Source organism: Scatophagus argus, chromosome 13 (assembly GCF_020382885.2).
Source record: "Scatophagus argus isolate fScaArg1 chromosome 13, fScaArg1.pri, whole genome shotgun sequence".
In the NCBI taxonomy this organism is placed as follows: domain Eukaryota; kingdom Metazoa; phylum Chordata; class Actinopteri; family Scatophagidae; genus Scatophagus; species Scatophagus argus.
The window spans coordinates 13,299,744-13,312,374 of NC_058505.1; the positions used below are offsets into that span (position 1 = coordinate 13,299,744).

General features: G+C 43.7%; 1 long non-coding RNA gene across 2 annotated transcripts; it reads left to right on the forward strand.

Moving 5' to 3' along the window:
• Positions 1-357: 357 nt before the first annotated feature.
• Positions 358-11,733, forward strand: LOC124069937. 2 transcript variants are annotated; one of them, XR_006845128.1, is made up of 4 exons: positions 358-639; positions 3,339-3,429; positions 10,856-11,549; positions 11,646-11,733. It is a non-coding gene; the product is annotated as an uncharacterized LOC124069937 (long non-coding RNA). The 2 variants fall into 2 exon arrangements; XR_006845127.1 differs by having other exon boundaries at positions 10,856-11,733.
• The last annotated feature ends 898 nt before the right edge of the window (positions 11,734-12,631 follow it).

Sequence of the window (12,631 nt, forward strand, 5' to 3'; positions counted from 1 at the left end):
GAATATTGCTGCGATTTAGTGATTTTTTTAAGTGTGTGTGTGCTCCCATTAGACATGATAATAAAGCTTTACCCTGCAATATGATAATTTAAAGTTATGCAATTTGCCAAAATCTAAAAATTAAACCAGAAAAGTTGTTGACAGTGTCTTATTAATTTGTCATAAATACAGCAATTGCTTGTCCGGGTATTTATCCAGCTCCATTTGCACCAGTTCCAATTTGCTTTTTGTCGTTTTACGCACTGTTCTGTATTTTACGGGCTACTAATGGACATGACTGGAGAAATAAACTCCCGATTGACACACACCTGCGTTCATTTTCAAATCGGCTTTAATGATTTCAGATTCCCGCCTCTCCCTCCCTCCCTCCTTCTCTCCTTCTCACGCTCTCTCTCTGTGAGGCGGAGTTTATCCCCTCTCCGCTCACCGTGTGGACTCTGCACTTGTCAGTCGCAGCTCGCGTGTGTGAGGGAGACGACACACGCAGGTCTACAGAGAGATGGGGCACTTTGTAGCCCAAATGCTCCCCTTCTCTGTTTTTCACATCGGATGCGATCCGAACAGACTCTCATAAGAAAGGCGGAATAAAAGTATTGGAGGATACTGACTGGAGTGGAGTGAAGTTAGCTTGATGTGCAAGTAAGTGGGATGCTGGCTTTATATGACTGATAGTTCATTATGGAATAGCCTTAATTTCTAATTTTGAGGACAGTTTTGTGTTTTTTGACCAGCTGTTGTGCGTTATCTTTGATTGTTGCAGGTGCTGTGGTTTTGGGTTTCCCTTAAATTCAAACGGTGTGATATTATGCTATAAAATCGAAGGCTGCTTGATGGGAACTTTGCTTGAGGCCTGATGCTGTAGAATAAAGACTCAAATCTTACAAGTGTAAACCCACAATTTTTTCCAAAAATTGCAACTCTCACCCAAAGGCTAAATGCAGGGCAGGGTTGCTGAAGGACGGGGTAGAGTGCCCTGGTCTGTGTGCACTTGTGTTGCTTTGCTAAACGAGATGCTGCTGAAGCACTAAACCAGTTGTGGTGACACTCTGGCAGCATGCTTTTGTGCATCATTATTTACTTTCATGGTGAGGGGGGGGGGGTTAGTATGCACAGTGTGTGTGTGAGTGTCAAACTGTAGTCATGGGATCCAATACAACCTGCTAACTTCATTTCACCCACATTTCTTCAAGCTTTTAGGCTGCTCTCTCTCTCTCTCTCTCTCTCTCTCTCTCTCTCTCTCTCTCTCTCTCTCTGTGTGTGTGTGTGTGAGGGGCTCTCGGTGCGATGTGACTACAGGCTCTCTCTCTCTCTCTCTCTCTCTCTCACACACACACACACACACACACACACACACACACACGCACGCACACTCGTCTCTCGTCCCTTCTCGTTGTGTTTGTGAGCGGAGAGGCGGCCCCTTTAAGAGACGACGGGTTAGTTTGTGTCTTTGGTTATCTAGCTGTATGAGTTTTAATTTCATAAAGCTAGAGAACCGAAAGTACGAACTGACGCCGAGCACTTCGGAGCCAGGGGGTCCTCTCGCTCGGCATGGAGGAGGAGGAGGAGGAGGAGATAATGCCGGGGCGGGCAGCAGCAGGACGAAGCAGGAGGGACGGATGCTGAGGGAGGCTGCTACCGATGAGGAGGAGGAGGAGGAGGAGTGGAAGTGGTGCTTTTGGTTTTAGCGTCGGTTGGCTTCTGGATAGGTGTTGGCACGCTCCGAGGAGCCACCTGCATGTCCGTGAGGGCGTGAATGTTGCTGCTTTCTGTTGTGGGCATCGCGGTGATGCTGGGGCCTATTGAAGATCAATAAATCGGCTGTTCGTTCAACTTTGGGACTTAAGAGAAAAAACACACCAAAAAAATACACTTCGTGCTGCTGTGTAGTTGTCATAACCGCGTGGGTGTTGTAACATTAATATCTTGAGGGGTTAGACAGAAATAGTTAAAGGATTCATGTGATTGGTCAGTCCAGGTCTCACGTGATGGTGTTGGCAGCAGCAGTAGATCGCTCTGTGAGATGTCACATGTTGGTTGTGGTGATTTCTGTATAGGCTCAAAACTTGGAATAGCCTTCATTTAAGCCAATAATAATTTACTCTCTATGAATTTATATGAGCTGCATCGACTGCAAGAGCAGACTCCCTGACTCCTCTGATACTGAGTGTATTTCCTTTATGAGTGGTGTAGGCTAAGTGATGTCCCCTGGCTGTGATTAACTTGACATTAGGAGTGTGATGTATAATTGGATGCACATGTACATCACTTACTCCAAGATGAAGCCTTAGTAGAGAATACAAAGCTACAGTGTGCTGCCTGATAACAACGTTTCTCCATCATTTCATTGTCAGGCAGTGTGGGTTATTTGGTTCTTTGCCACCCAACCAGAACCTGCAGGGTACGTCGCATCAAAATCACATTGCATCAGTCACTTAGAGCAGAAGAGACTGGGCTGTACATGACCATCTTCAGCCTGTTTCGAAACACGCTTTCGTCAATGCAGCTCAATCCGAGTTAGTCATGGCAGATGTGTTCGAATTTGTGTTTCGCTGGGTGGATTATTTTTGTGCTTGCCTGCTAGATAAGAGCAAAATAGGACATTGGCTCAGAGTTTGATCTATTCTTAGATCAGAATCAGCAAGCCTTGGAGATGACTGAATATCCCTGAAGTCCCAGCATGCTCTATTTAGACCATGACTGACAATATTTGATGTGCAATGTTAAACAAGTGAGCTTAGATGGTGTGTGTGACCGTGTGTGTGTGTGTCTGTGTGTGTATGTTTGCATGTGAGAGCTGGTGAAGAGTTTAAGGCCATATATACAATTTGACCCCCATGTCCTCCATCTTAGGGTGCTACAAAGAAAATCAGTGATTAAAATGTTGCATCTTTCTATTTGTGTCCACAGCCATAGTGATGATTTTAGAATTTGTACTTTTCAATACAACATTTTTTTCATGTTTAATTCTGTAATTCAGTAGCTTAGCAACTGGGATGCGGCCCTGATGAAGTGCTCCATGCTGTTACTTTGTGGTGTAGTTTCCTGCTTAGTGTATCTTTTCCACCACATTTCACGATTTTGCCTCTTCACTAACACTTTTCTCAAGAACAGCTTTTGGTTCATGCAGCAGATAACATATTTATCCTTGCAAAGGAGCAGTATAATTAAGAACAAATTTGGTGGAGTGCTGCTAGCTGCGAGGTCAACAAAGCTACATTTATAGCTGCCTAACATTTTCCTCCACTGGCTTGCAAGCCACTTATTTCCTCCTGAAATATGTTGTTTTATTAAAAACGAAAGCCCTGATGCACTGATTCTCTTTTCTTTTGTTCTCAAAGGAAAATGCAGAGAAGGTCAGCCCTGAAGTTTCATCTCACAATGAAGACATACTGGCACCAGACAGGTAGAGGAGCAGCGGTCAGCCTGCAGGTAAATATTTTAAGTAAAAATACATGCATGTAGACAAGTGGTTCACCGGTCATATAAACAATCCATGATGTTGCCAAAATGTACAATCTGCTTTCTTATTCTGCATTATTCTGCATTATTATTTGCGTATATTTAGGGTAGAACATGGAGAGTTAACAGGCAGGTTCAGGTCAAACTTTAAGATGCTGGAGGCCTGCAGATAGTTGTGTTTCAGCAGAGTCTTGAGCGAGCGATGGCGCGGCATTGCTGGTGCTTGATTGTTGTCCATATTTTGTAGAGCTGTGAGAATGTGTGTGTGTGTGTGTTTGTGTGTGGGTGGTTGGGTGGGTGTGAAAATGACAGACTGAGCCTAAATTCAAAATATTGAGGATGTTGGATTTTGCATGAAGAATGAGTGTTAAAGTGTGTTGGACTGTACATCCTCACCTCCGTAATCAAACAAATAGAGGAATTAAGATGGACATTTACTGTCAGTTTTATTTGCACACAGTGTAAATATCAGTTTTGTATAATTCATGTGTATGTCAGAATATATACTGACAGTGAAGAGTTGCAATAGACTATAGCCTACAGCAACAGAGTGGAAATATTGTGATTTGAGCAAGTGAAGTAAGGCCTCCATGTTGGATTCCATCATTCCATTGACGTATTAACATTTTTTTCATTGTACATCATCCCCCCATTTTACACACACACACACACACTTCTCTCGTCCATTCTGATACATTCAGCGTTTTATCCCTTTAAACACTATGATCCTATTTGTCAGGTAGAGTGTGTGGTAGGTGCAGGGGAGGTGGCCGTGTAATCTTTGCTGCGGTTCTTTATCCCGTTAGGAGAGCACAGGCAAGGTTTGGACCTGCTCATGTGGAAAGAGTATTTGGGTGGCTCTGTCCTCTTTCGCCCCTAATGCCTTGACAAGCCACGCTCTCCTTGTCCAAAGGTTTCTGATTATTGTGAGCAAAGTATTGATTTGCATAAGGGTACAGCACATGCATAATTTAGCAACGACAGCATTAAGTTATAACACAACACAAAATACAGTAAACTGCAAAGTAAACCTATTGTAACACGATCAGCACAGTGTGTTCAGTTTCACTCTCACATTAAAATTAAAATTCCAAATTTGAAGCCTTCCAATGAATAAAAACCAATGAAAGTCTACACGATGTTATTTCAGTTATTTCAATATGACTGAAACAGATGCTTATCTTTAAGGTTGTCCACATGTTCCCTCCAATTCCTCCTTTAAATAGTGAAGCATTAGGAATTAAACTATAAGTACATATTGTTACCGAGGCCAAATCTTCATGGTTCCACAACCTTGAGGCTCAATATAAAGCTCAGTTATTCAAATTTAGTGTGGAGTTCTTTGAGTTGCCCAGATTTTCCCAAGCTTTATATTAGCATATGCAAGGACTGGCCTGTGCTGCTGTTTTCTAAAGTGGATGTAAATTATAACCTCAGTATTATACAGGCTGATAGGAGATAAATCTCTGCAGTAATGCATTGCAGCCAATGGGGGTGGGGATGGGGCATGGGGGGGTGTGGGGCGGGTGTTGTAGAGGGTTTAAGAGTGTGTGTGTGTGTGTGTGTGTGTGTGTGTGAAACACTGTACAATAGCCAGTGGCAGATGGAATACAGACAAGCAAAGCACTTGCTAATAGTCATGCTAAACTCTCCTTTCACTGGCTGTAGTTTCTTCAGATCCCCCCCCTCCCCTTTCCATTTCTAGAAAAGAAGAGGCATTTTTGGAGGACGATGCATAAAAATACAAAATGTGTAGACAGTTGCAGTACTGGTGAAACAGTCTTGTGTGCACACATCGTATTAAAACAAATATTAACACAGCCAGATTACTAAGTCGAAATTTGCACTTGTGCGGTCCAAAAGGATGAGGGGCTTCAGGCCTCACGAGCAGAGTGGAGATCTCTTTGGAATCCCTATGCAAACTAGGGCTTGAATAATGAGATGTATTTATGAAGGGCTGGGAAGGGGTCCTGCTTTTGAAAGCAAGTAGGCCGGAGCCTGAATGAAGGAGGGAGGAGGTGGGGGGGAGAAGTAAGGGTAAGGGGGAAACGTGTGTGTGTGTGTGTGTGTGTGTGTGTGCATGTAGGGAGGGGGGTACAGGGGCCCCCAGCAGCCCAGGCCTCGGCTGAGGCAGCTGTGAAAAGGGGTCCCGTCTTTTTCCCACGCCCAGCAAGACGCGAAACACTGCCGCAGCTCGCTAGGGTCAAGTCCCATCGCTAATATATACACACATACATACACATGCATGCACGCACAGATAGACAGAGCGATGTGTGTGTAAAAGTTGTGCAAATTAACAAGCTGTCTGGGAAGCTCTGTGACATGGGGACACCTGCTATTCTCCCAGAATGCTTTGCACTCTTATACGGGGCCACTGGGCTTGATGGGACAACAATTAGGTCATAACTTCAACTTGAACTTAAAATCTAGAAGAGGATTGAAAAGAGCCTGGGCTATGTTTTTTTTGTTTGTTTTTTCTTTCTTTGTTTTTGCGGTTTCAAATACTTTACACAGTTCAGTCTGTTTTTGTTACATCTAAAAATAATCACAATTGTGTAATATGTACATTTTTGAGGCCTACAAATTGTTTATTTTTTATTCTATGAGACAGAGGACTTGGAGAAATAGAGTTATATTGTACTAATGCCTCATTGATATGTGTGTGCACACTTGTCTGTGGAGACAAACTTGGCCTTGTGCTTGAACTGAGACCCTAACTGTCAACTTGGCATTGTCTCCACACACACACACACACACATAGGCACACACACACACACACACACGCATCTTGCTTCAGGGATACACAAAAGAAAAATTTAAACATGAAATGGAGGAGGAAGATATGGCAACTATGGAGGAATGTTTTGGAGCTGAACTCTGAGTGTAACCTTCCGTCCTTCACTAATATACAGAGGAAGGAATCAGTGATGTTTTACACACGCAACACTGACTGCCATTATCGACTCTATCAGAAAAGCAACAGCAGTTAGCATGAAAAGCAAAGGCAAAGAAAGACTAGGAAAATTACACGTATATTTAGTTTACCGGCTGGGAGCCTAGTGTTCAGCTGTATGTCATTGTTCCACCTACTGTGTTTTGTTATAATCGCTCGCTCATGTTAAAGAACGATGTTTCGCATGCAGCTTTTCTGAGACGTTGTCTGTGTCAGCAGCTGCTCTTTTACTGGCTTCCCCATGATGCTGGTGTCACACCCATTCCTTCCCTCTATCTCCCTCTAGATACTGGCACACCAATCAAATCGGTGCAGCACTCGGTTCCCTCCCCGCTCCCCGCCATAGCTTGCATCAGACCCACACAGAGCGGTGTCGCACTAATTTGGTTCCCCCTGCCTGCTTTGGCCCTTTGCTTTAATTCCACACCACGAAAGACACGCCTGCTATCTCTTTGAGTATATTAGCAAGCATCCTCTCTTTACTTTATCTGCCTTGCGTGGACTCCTTCTCCCTCCTTCCTCCTGCCTGTCCCTTCTTCTCCATCTCTTTCTCCCCCTCCTTGTTATCATCTTCCCTCCTATTCAGATGAGCTTCAAATAGAAAGGGGGACCCTTCTAATTAGCTCTGTAAAGATGCTTTGTTGCGGTCAGTGTGGCCACCAGTGTGTGCATTAAGAGGGGATGTGTGACAGCCAGTGTTAGAATTGAGAAAGTGTGTATGGGCCCTTAATGAGGTTTGTTAGCTGAGTGTGTATCCTGCTGTTTGAATACACCCTCGGCAGCCTTTGAAGGAACAGAGATGAGGAGCGCGAGGAGGAGAGAGGAGTTTTTCAGCGTGGCAGGTTGTAGAATGCAGATGATGCATTATGCTTAGTGTGGTTTCCATTTGAACAGCAGATGAGAGGAGAATAATGCCTTACATGCATGTTGACCGTGCAAACTGTGGGAAATATATGGGGTTCGTAATGCTCATCAGACAGTTGGGGGGGGTTTCTTCACCTCACAAATTTGCAGTGAAACCCAATAAAATCTAGTTCTCAACAGATGCTTAAATATGCTGAAATATTAGCTCCCGTGGTTCTGCATGAAAGAAAGTGATCGTAGCTCTGAAACACTTTTGGAAACTCAGGCCAGGTGCAGATGGAGACCGATTCAGGTCATCGTCTGTGGTTATGAGTAAAGGGCAAAAAAGGGAGTAGAAGACAGCCCAATGGAAATCATTAGTGTAACTTGAATATTAGGAAACTTAACGTGTGTTACAGATTTTCAGTTTCTTTTTTAAGTCTAAAAAATGTGGATTCATAAGATTGTGGTTAAAATAATCAACCTAATGGTGAGAGAAATGTTTTTAAGTTGTAGACAAAATGCAGAGGAGAGGTGGTGCTGGGAGAAGGAGGAGGATTAGAGATGACTGGAAGCAGATGAGAGCCAGAGGTGGAAGGTAGATGGAAAAACAGAAACAAAATAGGTTGGGAAATGAGGGATTGTATGGAGCCAACCTGCTGGGCCCGCCTGCTGCCTCAGGGATTGTAAACTGTCACTCAGGATGCAGAGAGACAAGCAAGACAGACAGCATTTGCCCATATTACCCTCTACTACTGGAACTGTCGCCCGTGCATCCCCATCCTGCTCCCCTTCTTTCTCTACCCTTCACTCATTTTCAAGCATTTTTTTTTTCTTTTTCGCTCATGCACATGCATGTATATGAACTCCCTAATCTATTTCCTCTATCTTCCTCATCTCACAGCTCCTCTGCTACTTTCTGTCTGTCTCCTGGTCCCTTTCCTGTTGATGAAATGAGTTAGTTTGCAGTATGCTCTCCCCTCTCATTGTTCGATGGTTCGTTGCCTCCCTGTAGGAGGTACAGAGTGTTTGGGCTCTTTCTCCTGTTTTACCAGTTTACTAGTGTAATCCTTTACACCGCCACATTGAGCTCTTACTCCAGCTGCAGGATTCTATTAGACTCCCAGAGCGACTCAGGATCTCCATAAACATTTTCCAGCTACCCCTCGCCCCCCCACTCACCATCTATACCACCTCGTGGTCTCAGACACAGACAAACCGATAGCTTCTTTTATTCATTTTAAGCTGAAAGCACCCTTGTTTACTGAGAGGAGATTTTACCTGTCTGCAACAAGAAAGGTAGAATAAAAGCTTACACACTTACATTACTAGCAGCTTGTTAATGCTGTTAGCTTCGCTCCCATACTGACTCCCAAAACAATGTTCCTTTACAACCTCAGAGTATAACAAGCAACTGTGAACAAGCAAATGCTTGTTATACGGTCTTTGGAGGAACGCAGAAAGATGCTTTAAAAATGCTGAAGTCATTGGAGGATGCGGTTCCTGCTTGATGCTGCAAACACGATGCCATTAAAGTCTGCAGCACGTAGATGCCCCAGTCTGTCTTCTCCAGCACATAGTGCATATCAAAGTCACAACAGAGTCAGTGTTTTCGGTGTGAAGCTTTTGATACATTCAGAAGTAGACATACTTTTTGGTATTTTATTTCAAGTACAGTACAAACACATCACCTTTTAGAGGGAAAGTTGTTAGATGCTTTATAATAAAGGCATCTGTCACAAACTGGTAACAGATCACTGAAGTCAATGCAAGACATAAACAGTGGAAACAAGCTTGGACTTTCTCAAATCTCGCATGAAGATTGTTTGAAACCATCTAATAATCTTTATGTGGCTCCGTCTATTTCTTGAAAATGAGTGCAAGCGTGTCACTGACGTGTTTCAATAAAACGGTTCTTATTTTGACCTTTGCGTCAAAAAAAGGGTTCATCAAAAGCACAAACTGAACATGGTTTTAAAAAAAAAAGTAAAAGTATAAACACTATAAACTTGACAACCAATGGTGCTCTCTGTCTAATCTCCATCTAAAGCAACTAATGAGCACAGACAACTTGCTCTACATTAGAAGCAGAAGCTGCCTCAGGTCTTTATTGGCCTTTATTTTTTTCTACAGAAAAACTGCAGAACTGCGGTAAATTAAATACTACAAAATTTAAATTACTTCTGAATATTTCTCTATAGTATGAATGGTTCCAGCATAATAATAATTTAATTTAATAATAATTAATTCCTTTATGTTGATTCATGCGGTTATCGCAATCTTGAATAACTGTGTGTATTTTATCATATTTATTTATGTAATACATCACTGGAAATATGCCACTATAAGCGAAATAAGCCTAATAAAATAACCTGTAAACCCAAGCCCAGAGAAAGCAGATGAAACATAAGATCTAGATTAAGCATATGTAATCATTCTTTTGAAATGTAAATGTTCAAGGCTGTAGGATGCCTGCTACTGATGTGTTGTCCAATGTTGTGTTCCTCAAGTCCAAAGCCATGGGTCACAGGACGGTCCCTCACCCCCACCCATCTCCCTCCTTATACACAAACATATTCCTCTATCCCCCCCCCCCCCCCGAAATCCTTCCTCCCATCTCCTCCGATCTTGATAATGCAGCTCTTTTCTTTCTCGCTGGGTGGAGGGCTGCCCTGAACCAACATTGTCCCCTACGCCGGCTCTAGTGGGGGGCCCTATTGTGTGTGAAGGAATGGGGAGTTAACACCCATGTCTGAGCCCTCTCAATGGGGACATTGTGTCTGAATCTTCCTCTGGCTCACCCGATCTCACCCCACGTCATTCCCTTGCATAGGCCAAGCCAGGGGCTACCCCGAGTGTCCCCTCCACCCACCCACCCACCCATTATATGATGAGAACATGCCCATAACTGTGAGCTCAAATTCACAAACAAACCATCGCCACAAATGACCGCTTTAACCCGCTACTTTCTGTGTCTTATTAATTTTCCAGCAAACCACGCTGGGCTGAATATGTCTTTGCTGCTGGCTTTGACACAAATGGGGGCCACTGGGTGCACGGTTACTGAGAGAGGCCCCTGCAATTCATTTTTCTTATAGAAAAGAACAAAGCAACACATAAAGGACCATATTGTATTAGCATGATAACAGGATTCAGAATACTTTGAGAATATTCACAGTGAAGGAATCCATTCAGTTGATTCGTTTAGTATCAGAACCGTTGTGATGCTCATTGATTTATCTTTGCCAGCCACAAAACATGGTCCAAAATGACTAAACATAATGAATATCAATAATGTTTCCTAGCAGTGAAGGTTTTGTGTGATGATTTAAATGTGAATGATTTGTATTTCAGGGAAAACATTTAAAAATATGAGCAGAGATGGATATGTCTGTGCTTCATACAGTAGGCTGAGAATTTTTATTTGTTTCTGTACAGCAGCGAGCGCCTTGGGGCAGGTTACAAAAGAGCAAGTTGGCGTTTTCTTCCCACATATTTTTAATCAAAGTGTTAGTGTTTACATTTGCATTTGCATTGAGCAGAGGGATGCTGAATGCCAAAGGTGAGATTTTGAAAAACACTCTATTTTCCCTTTTTCAGATGGAAACAAGGGTGGGTGGTTGGAAGGCTGGATAAAGGCTGGTAGATGACTGAACTTAGAGACCCAGCGCAGCTCATCATCATTGCCACGGGCTCTTGTCTTCCTCCTCTCCTCCTGTGGCCCTTAACTCCATCCAGGGGTCCAGCAGAGCCAGTGAAGCCCAGGCGGGGAGCTAGTGAGTGGGCCGGGAAGGATGGAGAAGGTCCCTGAAGGCTAGAAGCACCTCTGGAGCTACTGGGAAGCAAGAGAAATCAATATAAAACACAGAGCCTGCACAGTTCTGAGTGGGGTTTCCTGTGTTTGTCTGTGGCCTAGGGGCCCGCAGACCTCCAAAGGACAGGCCCTGCGTGGCCCTCTCAGCTGCAGCCCTGGCTCCTCAGACTGGACCTCAGTCCCGATCTCCGTTGGCTGCGTGTGGTTCTGCTGACGGCGATCTCTCCCCAAATAATACCCAATACACAGAATGTTGCGAGACTGCCGAGAGGGATATTCCTTTCTCTTGATTTTTCCTTCATAAGATTGACATATCCCCCACCTTCAGCCTCTGGCTGTTTAAAAACCAGTTTGGGAGTTCTGCTTTTGACTCTCCATCCTCAACTCGCCTGTTGTTTATTCCCCAACCAGTTTTTACATTTGACAAAGAGACAGTGCGATCTTTATTTTCTCTTCCAGCCTCAGCTTGCTGTTACTATGGTGAGCTGTAGACATGTGTCTGTTACAAGCAGAAAATCTGGCACATCAAGTACGATCGTCTTTTTTTCCTCCATGATGTCTATTATTCAATTTCAGACTGTTTAAAAAAACGGACTCAACAGCAGAGAGGGCAGAAGATCACAGAGCAGAGAGACCTTTCTACCTTGTAGTGGAGATGGTAAAATGGCAAGTATCTCTCTTTAGCACTTCACATTTTCCACTCTATGAACAACTCTCAATGTGCTCTCATTACCCCACACCTCATTATCCGTGTGTGTGTGTGTGTGTGTGTGTGTGTGTGTGTGTGTGTGTGTGTGTGACCATAACTTGGCATCATTTTCAGTTCAAAGAGGATGATTTTAGGATTTTGATTACAGGGAACTTTTAGAAATGCTTGGAGGATAACATGTTAATTCAACCTTACTGAATCATTCAAATCTGAACATTCTGAACTGTATAAGAGAGCTTCTTTGTATCTGCACATTCACAGAGAGCTCTGTTTGTTCATATGAATGGACTGTATATGCTTGGCCTTGAGAGTATTTGCCAGCAGTAGCAGCAGCAGTGTGCACCCGCAGCTCCCAAACTGCTGCCGTCGTCACACTGATGCTGTGTGGTTCCATCCAGATGGGCACAGCTTTAGACAAAATGGCCGCCAGTCTTTCCCTCTGCCAAACATGGCGGGCGCATCTCTGTCTGTTTGCCATCTGTGCATCCGTTAACTGTCGTCGAATGTAAATCGAGGCTAATTGCATTTGCGTAACCTCTAAGCATCATGTCATCAGCGTGTGCTGATAATTACTCCCACGAATGCAGCGTAGCGGCGTCCAGCAGTAGTGAAGTGATGTTTTAAAGTGTATTTGGTGCCGTTTGTTTGTTCTCTTGGGCTACGAGGATTCACACTCCAAAATGTGTTTGATAGGTGTTTGATGCATGTGAGATCAAGAGTCCGGTTCTACTGTGCCATATGGCGTGTTAGCATGTGATTCCCTCGCATGCAAATGTGACACTGTACAAAAGATTAAGCCGAGCCTTTTTTCAAATCAGATAGCACTCTGTCACGCATGCACACTCGCATGAGT